The sequence below is a fragment of the Chamaea fasciata genome, unplaced genomic scaffold (assembly GCF_029207755.1).
Source record: "Chamaea fasciata isolate MVZ Bird 193981 ecotype frontalis unplaced genomic scaffold, bChaFas1.0.hap1 SCAF_11, whole genome shotgun sequence".
Taxonomy (NCBI): domain Eukaryota; kingdom Metazoa; phylum Chordata; class Aves; order Passeriformes; family Sylviidae; genus Chamaea; species Chamaea fasciata.
The window spans coordinates 4,787,343-4,801,369 of NW_027094096.1; the positions used below are offsets into that span (position 1 = coordinate 4,787,343).

At 46.3% G+C, this 14,027-nt stretch overlaps 1 protein-coding gene across 1 annotated transcript in view; it reads right to left on the minus strand.

Moving 5' to 3' along the window:
- Window positions 1-13,892, minus strand: part of HDLBP (high density lipoprotein binding protein) — a 38,537-nt gene extending 24,645 nt beyond the window's left edge. Inside the window, exon 1 of the mRNA XM_066194048.1 lies at window positions 13,790-13,892. The gene's annotated coding sequence lies outside the window, so the exon portion shown is untranslated. The remainder of the gene's footprint in view (window positions 1-13,789) is intronic.
- Between the last annotated feature and the right edge of the window lie 135 nt (window positions 13,893-14,027).

Sequence of the window (14,027 nt, forward strand, 5' to 3'; positions counted from 1 at the left end):
CCTATATAGGCCGGGCCGCTGCCAATCCCCGGCCCGCACGTCAGCGGGACATGCCCCTTCCCGGCGGGGCCGGCCCGCCACGCGTGCTGCCCTGCGCCGCCGGGGACGCCCCAGCACGGCCGAGCGGCCCGGGAGCCTGCGGCTCTGCTGGCGGCCCTGCGCCCTCGGGACCGCACCGCCGCCTGCGCCCCGGCGGATATCCGCGCTACAGGCCCCTTCCACCTTCCCTGCGGATTCACCCCGGAACGCGCCTCCCGACCGCAGCCCAGCGGCAGAGGGGACTGGGGCTGCTGTAGCGCCGAACCGCCCGCGGGCCCTCACCTAGCCCCGCGACGGCCCCAGAGCTCAGGACTACCCACTTTGGTCAAGCCCGCGTTCACGCAGGATCAGTGAGCAGCGGCTCATGAGGGCTCTGATCAGCCTGAAAACCATGGCTTAGAGAACAGCGCGAACACCTGAGCTCCTGCCCGCTCCCGCGAGTAGGGAGGGACAGCGAGGCTCCAGCCCCAGGTGGCCCCTTGATCCGCCGCCGCCTGCACAGACTGTCAGAGCAGCAGCTACCCCAAGTGCTGCAGGCAGGCAGAAGGGGCAAGGTAAGAGCAAGAGTAGGGAATATAAACAAACAAACCCACAGAAAACCTCCCAAACCACAACACACCCCCTGTCCCCCTGAAAAGTAAAAAAAAAAGCCCCTCTTCTTATCCCAGTCTCTAATTTGGAAATGGGGAAGAGTGAAGGAGGGCAAAGGCAAGCCAGCAAGCACAATACCCTCCTTCCCTGCATAGAGGATGTTTATTAGTTTGTGCAATATAGATGTTTTTAATCATTAGCTCAGCACTCTCAGGGAACCAAGGAAAAAACCCTGTCCCATCACTATAAAAATACATCGAATTTGAACTGATTTTTGCATTAACTCATTTTCCTACACAGCATTAATCTTTCTCATAATTCATAACTTACACTTAGTGACTGGTTTTCTCATTGCCACTTTGAAAGAGAGCACACCCAGATCCTAGCAAACAAAATGAACGAAACTGCTCTGTGGAGCTCTGACCACAAAAAATTGAGGTCTTTAGGATAACTGCTTTTGATTACATGCAGTAAATTTTAGAGATTTCATGTACTGTATTTATGGAAACATGGATGATATTTATTCTTTAGTAAAATTATTACTTATTAATAAACGTAAGTAGATTTCTCCATTTCTCCTTTTTCTCTTATGGCTGGGAGGACATCATCAAAGCACTTGAATTTTTTGACACAAACAATCTGTAACTATAAATAAAGATGCACTTGTGGGTGAAATCAGGAAGGCTGCTGAACAGAGAACAGTCAAGCACGGACACCATGCCCAGGCACCTCCATGATCTATCTCACCCACCCCAGCCTCTCCTCAAAAAGCCTCTTCTTTCTGTGAGGATGCAGGAACACCACTCCAAGCATGGAGTTCTCCACAGAAAAGCAGTGACCACTGCTGCCACGTCATATCTGCTCCAGGAGCTGGCTCTGGCTGCTCTGACACCTGGGCTCTGGATGCCACAAGCATCTGTAAGGCCCACAAGCAGGCATTTGGTGGCTCATGCAAACGCAGAGCTCCAGGGACCTGGGCAAACCTCAGCACCTCCAGACTTTGGGCAGCAGCTGTAGTGCAGGGTGTTGTAATTTGGGACTCTGAACCTTGCTTAAGGTGCAGGATGCTTTTCAGGTGCTTTTGCTCCCTCATGTTTATCACTCCAGTGCAAAGCAGGCAGGCTTCTCTCAACACTCAAACTTCCAATTAACTCTAACATGATCCCCTGCGCCAGGGAATGGGAGAAGCATCGCAGCCTACAGCATTTTACCAAGGCACCAACAACATCATTCTCCCTCAACTCTACCTCATTATCTGGTTTAGCAAGGGCTCTCTGTGGGGACATGCCACCTTGTGCCTCTGGGGTAAAAGCATGGCTTTCTTCTGCTTTCTCCATATAGTGCTACTGCAGCCATGGGCTGCCAGATCATTATGGATTTCTGGCTTCTATCACAGCTTCCTCTCCAGGTCTGCTTAAGAGGCAATCTTCCTCTGCCTGTTGCTCTTCCTTTACATGCAGCTGCAATTGGTGGGAGGGAAGCCTGCCAGTCCCAGAAGCTACTGGAAGGCCTAGAGCACCTCATGGTGTGTCACCCTCAAATAATGATTTCTGCTGAAGGAAACCTGTCCTGGCTGTTCTCCTTAGGGGAAGATCTTCCACAGGGAAAGAGGTGTGTGTATGGGGGGAAAGGAGCTCACCTTTCCTCCCACATTCAGGAAGTACATAAGTGTCCTGTGCATGGACAAAAGCACATTTAGAGGGTGCCAGTGAGGCTTATTTTGATCTCCTGCTCCCACCAGCACACTGACCATCTGTGTTCCATCCCATACCTTTTCTTCAATGAGGCTACAGAGTATGGGCAGAGAGGGGTTTGCAGGGATTGCTTCAGGTCTGTTCTGTCTACTTACTTGCCCAAAAATGCAGTCTCACATTAAAAAAGAAATTAAAAATACACTTGTCATGGAGATGTGTGTAACACGGCTACTCTGTAAGCCAGGTGCAGGAACTTTTGGTAGCTGAGGGGAATGGAGACAGAAGAAGGTACCCAACCCCTCGACAAACACTAACCTACCACTGTCCCTCAACCAACCTGCATTTTGGCAGCATTACAACAGGCCTCAATTTCATGACTTGTTAGAACAACTGAAAAAGAAACCTCCCAAAGAGAACACCAAAGGGTGGCAGAAAGGGTAAAGGACTGGGCAGTGCATAGTTTCCATGGCTTATCAGACTGGCAGCTCGTATCACCAGTCTAAGGGAGGACACAGAAATGGGACCAGCAAAACATCAAACAAGAACAGAGATAAAACTAACACTGAACTGGTTTGGGGTTTGTTTTTTTTTTTTTTTTGAACATGTGTTCACCCATGTGAAGGCAAGGTTGAGGAGTTAAGAAGCTTTCCATGCTCACTTCACCCCAGAGTTCTTGGGGAAGGGAAACTGCACCTTAAACTATTGGAGCAAAAAGGTTGGTCTTTCCTAGCACACCTACCCTCGGCTGAGCTGGGATTTTGCAAAGCATTTCTTCTAGCCTATTCGTATTTTCTGTTGTTACAAGAGAGTCCTATTTTTCCTGCCAGAAACCAAAAGCCTTATTTGGAAGGCAACCCAAGTATGTTCCAAAGAGTGTGTGCCGTGATTTTATTTCCTGTTAAATATAACTCCAGATTTCTAAAACTGTACAAATGAGCACCCTTTTTGTACTCTGGGTGCTTATCCCACACACTCAAAAAAAGAGCAAAAGAGCTACCCCCTGAAACCATCCATTTCAGCACATCCCTTGCTAGTGGCATTAAGAGAAAAGGGCTTGGGGTATACTTTGTATGACACTAGAAAAAGGAAGCAAAAGAGGATTCAGGATGCAGGGCACTTGTATGCCAGAGAGTACTGAGGTTCTCAGCCAAAGCACAATACGTGTCTCAGCTCTACAGCTATCGCTGTGGCTCGCCAGGGGATCTTCCAACAGAACATTGGCATTTCTACAGAAAATCTCTGGTAAATTCAAGTTAGGAATCAAACTACATAGACAGTTCTGCTAAGAGAATAAAAAGGTTTCATCATAAGAAATGGCTGAACATGAATCTACATTGCTTATGTCTCTGTGACTTTGAGACTAGTTTTCACTTATTTGCTATGAGTTCCAGGGAAGTGCAAATCAGACACCTACCTTCCCCATTCACAAATCAGTGCTGGGAAGAAAAGATCCTGTGGGTTAAATTCTGCCCCTTGGCTGTACTTAATGCAGCCCCACCACCTTCAGAGGCCCACTGTAAATACCCAATTAGAGAATTATAGGTAGAAAGAGAAAAGTCTACCCAAGCCTAGACACTAATCCCAGCTCCAACCACTTCGTCATATTGTGAAGACGAGAGGGTAGTGGAAGGAAGGTGAGTGACTATGTGTTTGTCTCACACAGGACCTGGGTGGTATAAAATATAGGGTCCCAGGTGGGTGCTTGCCTTTCTCCTGGTAACCTACCTTGTTTATTGAGGGCAGTGCACTTGCAGGAACAGAAAAGCTGACTTGATATTGAAGGAAAATGACAAAACTCAGCACGGCTCTCAGGCAAATATGGGTCTTTGAAAGACTTACTTCCTGGGCACTCTGACAATAAAATTAGGCAACCACCAGCTAGCAAAGAATATATACACTGCCCTTTGTAGCCTATCACAGGGTGCTCTATAACAAGGGACATGCAGAATAGGTAGGAAGAACAGGAACAACTTACTGGTGTGGACAGAGTTCTACTGTGAACAAGGAGCATCAGGCCTTCTGACTGCTGGTTTTACGCAGGGACACTGAGAAAATGAGATTTACTGAAAAAAAAAAACCCCAACCCCAAAAAACCCCAGTAAAGAGAATGAAGCTCTGCTTTTACATTTGCCGCAGATTTGGTGAATTGACCAGCAAAATTCTCCTGGTTGCCCTGGCTGTGCACCCACAGCATCTTGATTTTCTCTGTGCATTCGTTATTTCATTTCAAGTTGTTCAGAATACTGTGATTCTTGGGTATCAGGTGCCGTGACAAAACAAATGCCTTTTCAGAGATGAGGAAGAAAAAAAAAATCAATGGACAGTTTAATAAAATCAATTCAAAAGCAAAGCAGAAGGAAAGCACAGAGGACCAGTCTTGAGTCTGCCCTTCTACTTGCACTATGAGAGAAATCAGATTGAACATAAACTTGGCTTTCAAGAAGTTGCAAAGAAGTAGAATTTTTAAGGAGTAGAAGCAAATTTCAGGTTCCTGGCCTTGGGGAGCCAATAAACATTTTCAGGAGGAATAAATATGAGGAATAAAGTAAAATACAGTATCTTTCAGTTTCACAGTAAAGCAAAACACTGTTTTGACTCAAGAATGGAAAAAGTGATTCAGAAAACAAAGATTCCAAATATATTGCTTGGAAAGTGGGAACAGCAAGAAATCACAGAAATTCAGAATATCTGGCAACACATGGAGGTCAGAGTCTCTGGGGCCTGCTCAAAGCAGAGCCAGACCAGGGCATTCAGGGCTTTCCTCACTCAGGTCTTGAAAACCTTCAGAGCTGCACAAACTTTCTGGGCAACCTATTCCAATACCTGACAACCCTTACAGTGAAAAAAGGTTTCTAACTTGCAGTTAGAACTTCAAAATTCAATGTTGGCTCTTTATGCTGATCTGAACTTGCTTTTTAGTTTAAATTACCACCACACCGTGTGCTTATCACTCCCAGGTGCTTACAGAGTGTCACTGCAACACTGTTTGCCATTCTACACTGCAGAACAACAAAAATCTTCCACAATTAGCGAGCTGAGAGGTGCTTCCCAAAGCCTGCTAATATCCCAGTTACCCAAGAAACGAGGATTTTGGAGATACTGCAGAACAAAGCATGCACTATTTTTTTTTTCCTGTTCTTCAAATGGAAACTTTCACTTTACTCTCCTTTGGCTACTGGGTTGAAGTTCTTTTGTTTACCTTCCAGTGTCTCCTGTTCTCTCTCCATTGGCCACTGCAATATAAAATGAACACGTGGCAATTTTTTAAAAGAAATGCTGCCAGCAGCTCTCATCCATTATACATCACCCAACTTGAAAAGGCAAGGGATTTGCAAGCCCTAAACGTACCTTTTTCCACATTAATTGTCATATACTGGGAAAACATAAAGTCAACTGTGACCCTCAGCTCAAACCTGTCATGAGACCCACTAAGACCCTCCTCCAGGCACTCTTAAGCTGATGTTTTGCAGGGCACAATTTAAGTACTTGCGTACAGCAGTTTCTAAAGATGATAAAAACCACTTATTTTCCCATTGAATAGATAGATACATACAGAAAATGAGGGGGGGGGGGGGAAGAACAGTGGCAAACTAAACGAGACCTCTCCAAATGCCACTTTTCAGGGGAGGAGCAGAAAAATTGCAAGTTAAGCAAAAATGTAAACAGACCTTTTGGTTTTGTCCATTTTGTTTGGGTTACAGTTCTTTTTAATCTTGCTTAGCTACTTTAATTTGATGCATTGTATAAAAAAAGCCTCAGCAAAGTTGTTGAAGGCTCCTTGAAAGATTTTAAAGATTCCTCCGTTTATAATGTTTATTGGATAATGAAGACTCAAGAGAATGCCAGATCTCCATTTTTATAAACTTCTCTGTGCTCTGGTATGTTTTGCTCTGAATTCCAGTTTCCCAAGTCACACAGCTTCACGAGACTCTCTAATTCTGTAAATTTTATTTTTCTTTATTTCTGTCTTTCAGTTGCAATAAGGAGCTTGAAACTACAACCCAGAAAAGTCAGCTTATTGTGACAAACAAAACACTTGAAAGAATAAAAGCCTGAAACTTGCAGGGAGGCTAGAGCTTTGTCTGGAGCAGGACAGAACTATTTAAAAATGAAAAAAAAAACCAAACCCACCTTCAGTTTGGCAACAATTCCTCTGAAAAAGCAGTAAATATCTGATTCCAACTGCAACTTTGAGAAAGCAATGCTCTGACCCTCACTATTTAAGCACTGCCTTCCCTTTGTCCTATTCATAGCACATGCAACAGGGGCTCAGCGCATCCACAGACAAGCACTAATTCCTAATCTCTACTAGGCCAAGCAAAAGGCTCTTCATGTGTTAGACAGAATTACATCACGGTGATCTAAATTGACAGTGAAAAACCCAGACAGTCTTCCCTTCCAAATCTGCAAGGCCACTCTAAGCCTGCTATGAAAGGAGAGAAAAAGAGATAGGGAGAACTCCGAGTAAAACTATTCCCCCTAATTGTTACAAATAACATTATTTTACGCTTAAAGTACCATTTCATAACTGAATCATTCCCAGTTCTCCCCTGCTCACCTTTGGGCTGAACTGGAACAGGACATGAACCATTTTGGGTGCAAATTCTTGTTTTGATACCTCATGCTGCCTCTGTCCTCCACCCACTTGGTTATTGTCTTTTGGATTAATAGAACGGTGTCCTGAGCAAGATGAGTTTTCAAATAAAATAGACGGGTAATGTTTCCTAAATTTGGAAGAACTTCTAACCTTCTGTAAATACTCACTGCTTGCTCTCATTTTACCCACAGCTACGCTGCAAGCAACAGAGCCATTTACTCAGGGTTTTAATTTCATTAAACTATTTATAAGAGCAAGAGTAAAAATTCACTTTCAAGCTTCTTCAATGCTACATAACCAGCACTACTTTTAAGCAACAGCCATATAACCACAATTTGCTATTCTCCAGACATTCCAAGGGTCCTTGTAAGACCAAACACCTAAACCCCAGCACGCTGCACCAACTGCTGAAATATTCACTTTGAAAACAAAGGCATATGCACCAGCAGGTCAACCATAATATATTCCCATTTCCACCCTCACCCTGCCTGCTCTGCTCTGGGGAGTTGCTCTTTTCAGCTTTCCTTTCAACTGCTCCAGCACAGGTTTACATTCAACTTTATCACTGGCACCGAGATAACAGCAAACTTAACTTTCTCCTGAGCAATGGAAACAGCTGGGGCCTGGTGTACAAACAGCAGAATCCTGCTCTCCTCTCTGTCAGAAAGGCAGGAGAAGTCAGGCAGTCCACACCATCTCCAGTGCCCACTGGAGACACTAAAATGCCCCCAGCTCCTGGGGCAAGCAGTTATAAGTCCACTGCAATCACTCCTGGCCTCCTGCCCCACTGTGGCTTTCCCTGGCTTGGCCTTTGTCCCTTACTCTCTTCCTTTTTCCTAACAACCCATGTACCCATCCCATGCCCGAGGTCCCTGCTCCAGCCACACAGCCTGCCCCAGGCTTTGTTTGTCATTCATCTTTGGCAAATATCCAGTTTATTTTGTGAAAATATCCAGTTCAATTCCCAGTGCCAGAAATGCAGGGATAGGCAATAACAAGAGACAACAAAAAAAAGCAGAAGAGAACTAGCAGGTGATGCTACAGCAGGTGGAACCACTTGAACTGAGCACTGGCCATCGAGGCAATGCTCTTCTGGAAAAAAGCCTCGGCAGATTTTTCAGCAACTTGCTGTAAAACCTTTGAAATACCAGCACCAAAAACTCCCATGGGTGGGGAAAAGGGACCGGGGAGTGATGCCCATGCTGTGTGCCAATACCTGGAACCAAGCCTGAAATTTGAATGATGTAAGAAGATTATTCCAGTTATCCAATCCCTGATGAAAAGTATGCCAGAGGTTACCTTTGTGACAGTCAGCTCTACCTGCCTCATGGTATTTACTGGGAGAGATGATACCAGTAACCTCCCTGTAAAACCAGAATCCTGATGTATGACCTGGGGTCAGACAGCACTTTATGGGCTTTGAGAGAGATCTCAACAAGCTTCAATAACAAAGAGAGAAGGCTGGGCCCTGCCTCCTCCAAACAGGGTCGTAACAGTCAAAACACAATGGGGTTCCAAGTCTTCCCTCCTTAAAATCCAGTTATTTGCTGGGATGTTGCTGAAATCACAGCTACAGCACACAAGTATCAATTACCATGATATGAGGACTCCCAGAAACTCTCCTTCATAGGTAGTTCTTGTGCAGGTAAAAGATGTGGCATACATACAAGTTATATGTGTGGATACTTTTACCAGAATCACACTGACATACATTTATAAGCAAGTTCCTTATAGAATTCTGTTTCTTGGTTTTGCTTTGTTTCCTTGTTTTAACGTTTGGGATTTTGTTGGGGTCCTTTTTTCAGGGCAGAGGGATGGGTGTGTCTCTTTTCTTCCGTTAATGCTAAATAAATCTATCTGTTCCATCCCTGAACTTCTCCCAAGTGGTTCTCTCATCACTGAAAAAATCATCAGTAAAACGGCAAAAGTGCTGCTGGAAAACAGTTCCAGACACTGTGCCGTGGAGTGTAAGAGAATCCGGTACAACTTTCATTCTGCATCAAACAAGTAAATCCATCTTCTTTTGCAATTAAATTAAATAACATCATTTAAGGGAGGTCGCATAAATACGACTGTGCTATTCAATCCTCTCAAAGGCAAAACTTTTCCTGTGAGTCACCATTTCTTCGTGTCTTGCAGCTACAGAACCGAACCCTTCCCTTCTTCTGGTGCTGTTTTTCCACTGAAGTTAAACTCATTATGACTTCCTCTGGATGAGCCTTTTGTGGTCCATCTTTTCTCTCAGGTTTCTCCCTGGTTTTTTTCTGCTTGCTGCTTTGCAAGTGCCTCTTTTGTGCCTCTAGCTGGACGTAACTCCTCGCTCCAAGCCCTGCTCCACACAAAAGAGTGACATGCTTCCCTGGCTGCCTCAGCAACACAGGCAGCTCCCACAGGCCAGGCAGCTGTGGCCAAGGTCAGCCCTCTGCAGCCACAGGAGAACCTACGTGTACTTCAGTTACTCACGCGCTAGTGTAGCTAGCAATAATCTGTAAAATATTAGTAGGTCTCTTTGAGGCTTGAAAGATCCACCAGATGCAAGATCCAACAACATAGAAGCAGTTGTGAGAGACCAGTGAAGTCTACCAGCAGGATCAAAGAGAAGTATCTGTATTATCCGGCAGCTACCAGAAATGATTCCTGGACTTCTGCAAGACTGCTGGGAAAATATCAGAGCTTGTGTAGGTGATCCAAAGATCACCTAAATGAAGGAAAAACTAACTGTTTGAGCTTTAACACACCTTTTTTTAACAAACTCAGAACACTAACACAACCTGATTACTTCTCCTTGTTGCAATTAAAAACCTTAAACACAAAAATCCCCTACCAACTCAGTTTTCCCCTTGTTTTGGCTGGAACTTTTCCTCCTCATTTATTAATACATCTTTTTCCAGCCTGACTTTCTGAATTCCTTCCACTGAAGTCGCACCATGAGAGCTAAGGGGCAACATGAGCTCACAGAAGGAAGATGCAGAAAAAGATAACTAGAGTCATTAGGCATTCAGGACTTTCCACTGAAGATGGGAATGCAAATCACAAGATTTTAAATGACTGTTTATATCATAAAAATCTCCTTTCTTTTAAAGCTAAAGGACAGATAAATAGAAATATAAATACAAATCTCTCAGGTGTAATTCCCCATCCAGGATAAGCTAGTAACCCAAAACTGTTCTCCTAAATCTAGGAATTTCTAAAATGGAAAGAGCTCTGGAAACAAGCCCTGGATTCTTGACACACACTACTGGATTCTTGACTTAATGACCAGTCGAGCATGAACACCTGGAGGCCAGAGACCAGCTCCAGGTGCCCTGAGTTCTCTGCAATCCCTTCCCCAAGAGACCCTTCTGACCAGAGCCCTCCCTCCCACTCCAAATGCATCCCACAGGCCACAACCAACACCACAGCCTCTGCACGAATAGCTTCTAACCAAAGGCCTAGAAAAAATAGCAAATAAAATAAAAATACATGAGCAAAGCCCAACGAGCTATACAACAGCATTCTGCTTTCAACGGGAGGGTAATTAGGAAGAGGAACAGAGGCCTAATCCTGCAGCTGGGTTTTATCTTCCTATCCCTTCTTTATCTGTTTTCATATTTTAATACAATAACACCTACTGAATTCTTGTGCAGACACATGCTGCAGAAGTTCTACAGGCTCTGGGCCTCTCCATAATGTGCTCCTGGACAAGTCAGACTTGTTATCTCCTGGATGAACACACCTCTCAGGCTGCTTTAAAAACCCTGTCGCAACTTCTTCAGTGGTGCACAGAATCCCAGACTGGTTTGGGTTGGAAGGGACCTTAACCATCATCCAACCTCATCCCCTGTCATGGGGGGGAACCTTCCACTATCCCAGGTTGCTACAAGTCCTGTCCAAGCTGGCTTTAAACATTTCCAGGGACAGGGAAGCCACCACTACTCTGTATCTTTGTCAAGACTGTAACAACATACAAGGGGTCAAAACAGACACAGGAACACTTGTCAGTCTCATTATTTCAATTGAGGTTTATTTTATAAGCTCTGCACAATACAGGCCTGAGGATTTCCTTCTGTAGAATTCCTGAATACAAAACAAAGTTGAACCATCGTTGAGTGAAATTTTTTCAAAGAGAAATATTTTCATATAAATATGGTACTCTACAGAAACCCCCCATTCAAATTGTCAAAACCCTTCCAGCTATGTCAAGTGAGCCATTCCTTCCTAAGGGGAGGTTTAGATGGGATATTGGGAAGCAGCACAGGCCACCCATCTGTCACCACCCCTGGAAGTGTTTGGGATGTATGAATGTGGCACCTGGGGAATGGGTTAGTGGTGAACACACAGGTGCTAGGTGATGGTGGAGGTCTACTCCATCCTAAATGATCCTATGATTCTATCCACATACCTGCATTCGGTTTGAATGTTCTGGACTGGACCCAGTGCCACTGCTGACCACTCTGACCATCTGACCAGTAGTGATTGGATGAATTACCTACATTTTGACAGCAGCACAATCCTAAGTGCATTTGTTCCAGCTTAACAAGCTGCTGTATACAAAGACAATACTATGCTTTGGAAAAGGCAGTATCACCCAAAATACTGGAACCAGTGAAACATTCCAATCCCCTTCAAAAAGGTGCAAACGGCACAGTTTACCTTGTCTGGGATGGCTTCCCCTCAGATAACAGCTATGGAAAGCCCAAGGTTACAAAGCTCTCTTCTAACAGACCACACTATCTTCAGAGGCAGCTTAATATTAAAAAGGAAAAAGACCAGCTACTTGACTAAGAATAACTGCCCTTAACCTACCAAAATCAAGTTACTATTGTTACCATTACGCTGTGCAACAACCAACAACAACATTATGATCTAATTCTGGTTCAAGGGGGAAACCTCCCTCATCATCCCAGTCTAGGTAAGTGAGACTAATGAAAAAGCAGGGACCATAATAACCTTCAAAATCATAAGAAGATGCATCAATCTTTTCACCCTATCAGGCAAAACTGGGGGAGAAGCAAAAAAGAAGCCAACAGAAAAATTCAGCTTAACTTGCAACAAATGAGGAGACCAGAGTGTGTATCACACTACCAGCTGCAGACACACCAGAATGAGCTACACAGAACATGGAGCAATCTTTCTTACAGAAGGTACTTGAAAAACTGTCCTTTGAGAATGATCTGGACTTCCTTTGCAGCAGTGGCAATGCTCAGGCTGGCTGGTGACACTGCCTCTGCCACCCTGCAGTCGCATCCCACCAGTTACTCTTACTCTTATATCTGGTGAGAGCTTTTCCTGTGCCCTGTGTTCATTCTGAGCCCTGTAAAACCATACTGTGGACCCTTATGAAAAAGGTTGTGTGTTTCTGTTGTGAATGGCTCTGCCTATGATTTGGGCCATGCTTTATAAAAAATCTATGTACAAATAGCGAGATTGATTTTTTCAACATCTTGAATCTAAACAAGCAAAGGGTCAGAGACACAGAGCCTTACCAGACACACAGCTACACGAGGTGACTTCTCCCTGTTCTGCTTCACCTCTGATATTTGTTCCTTTACCACTCAGAGGGATACCCAACCCACATATGAAACAATACACAAAACACCACTTCCAAGTCAGATTTGGGGGAAAAAAAACAAACCAAAAAAAACAAAACCACAAACCATATTAGTATCTGCTGTCTTCTAACTGAGGACAGTTGTCGGAATAGAACAAGCAAGAAAAATGGACACTAAATCACCAGGCAGATTCTTCACTTACATTACTGAACAGAAAACATGTGATAAAGCAATGCAGCACACATGAGTGTGCAGATTTTTCTCTGTCATTACACAACAGGATAAGACAAGAAATTACTCTTCCAAACGCCTTGGGACTGAATGTTACTAATCTTAACTTCACAGGCACAGAACTGAGGATGTTTCAAATTCTAAACTTAGTGAATTCAAGGCCCTGGCCTCATCTTACAAATTAACTGATTGCTATATTACCAACATTCCCAGCACAATCTCCCCTCTTGCTTCTTGTCTTTTGGTGCAAGAAATTACTCTTGCCAGTTATGAAACCTCCCCTCTACTGTTTGGGGAAAGCCATCATGGGAAGTGCTACTTATCATGTGCCATTTCAGCTATAGCTCAAGAATCATCGGCACCCCGGGCTTAACCCTCTTCAGGGCTGCTGGATTGCTGGATCATCCTGGTCTATAAATAACCCGAAATAAAACCACGCTGCAGCCATAGAGAGCAGGGCAGCACAGGCTGAATTTCCCCTCGTATCATGCACAGAGGCGACTGACGCTACCTGCAGTGTCACAGGTGAGGCCAAAACCCTCCCCCAGCACGGCCCACGGCGCAGCCTCAGCTTTCGGGACCAGGAGCAGTGGGAATGGAGATTACTGCACTTCGAGAGCCCCCAGCAGCCCGGGCCCGGGGGTACAGGGCAGGACCCGCTACCAACCAAGGGAAGGGGGAAGGCAACCGCTTCTTGGGCCCCATCCCCTCAGCGGCGGCGCGGGGCCTGCCCCGGCCGATCCGCCGCAGGGGAAGGCAGCGGGACATGACTCATGGCTTTTGTCTGCTCCGGGGCGGCCCCGGAGCGCTCCCCGCCGCCGAGGCGGCGCTGGCGGCGGAGCGGGGGCCCGGCCCGGAGCGGGGTGTCCCGGCCCGGAGCGGGGTGCGCCGGGGGCACGTGGGCCGCGCTGCGCCAATGGCAGCGGCCGCGACCATAGAGCGGGGCCGGGCGCCCACCGCACATCCCGCCCGCCGCCCTTCTCGCCGCTGCCGCCATCTTGCTGCAGGCGACGGAACGCGCCCGGCCGTCGCGCCGGGCCCGCGCCTTCCTCCCGCTCAGCTGAGGCGCTCCCGCCCCCGCCCTCCCGCGCCGGGCCCGGCGTTACCTCTAGTCGGCCCGCAGCGAAGCCTAAGCTGGGTACGAGGCCGACGGCCCGGCCGCCATCTTGGTGCAGCAGAGGGGATGTGCGTGACCTACAACATGCGGACGGCCCCGCCCCGTCCCGGCGGGTTGCTATGGCGATGGGGCGCGCGCCTGCGCCCGGGGCCGCGCACCGCCCAGGGGCGGGGCCTGGGGCGGGGCGGCTCCGCCCCCTCCCCTCCCCCGGCCGTGCGCGCGCGGGA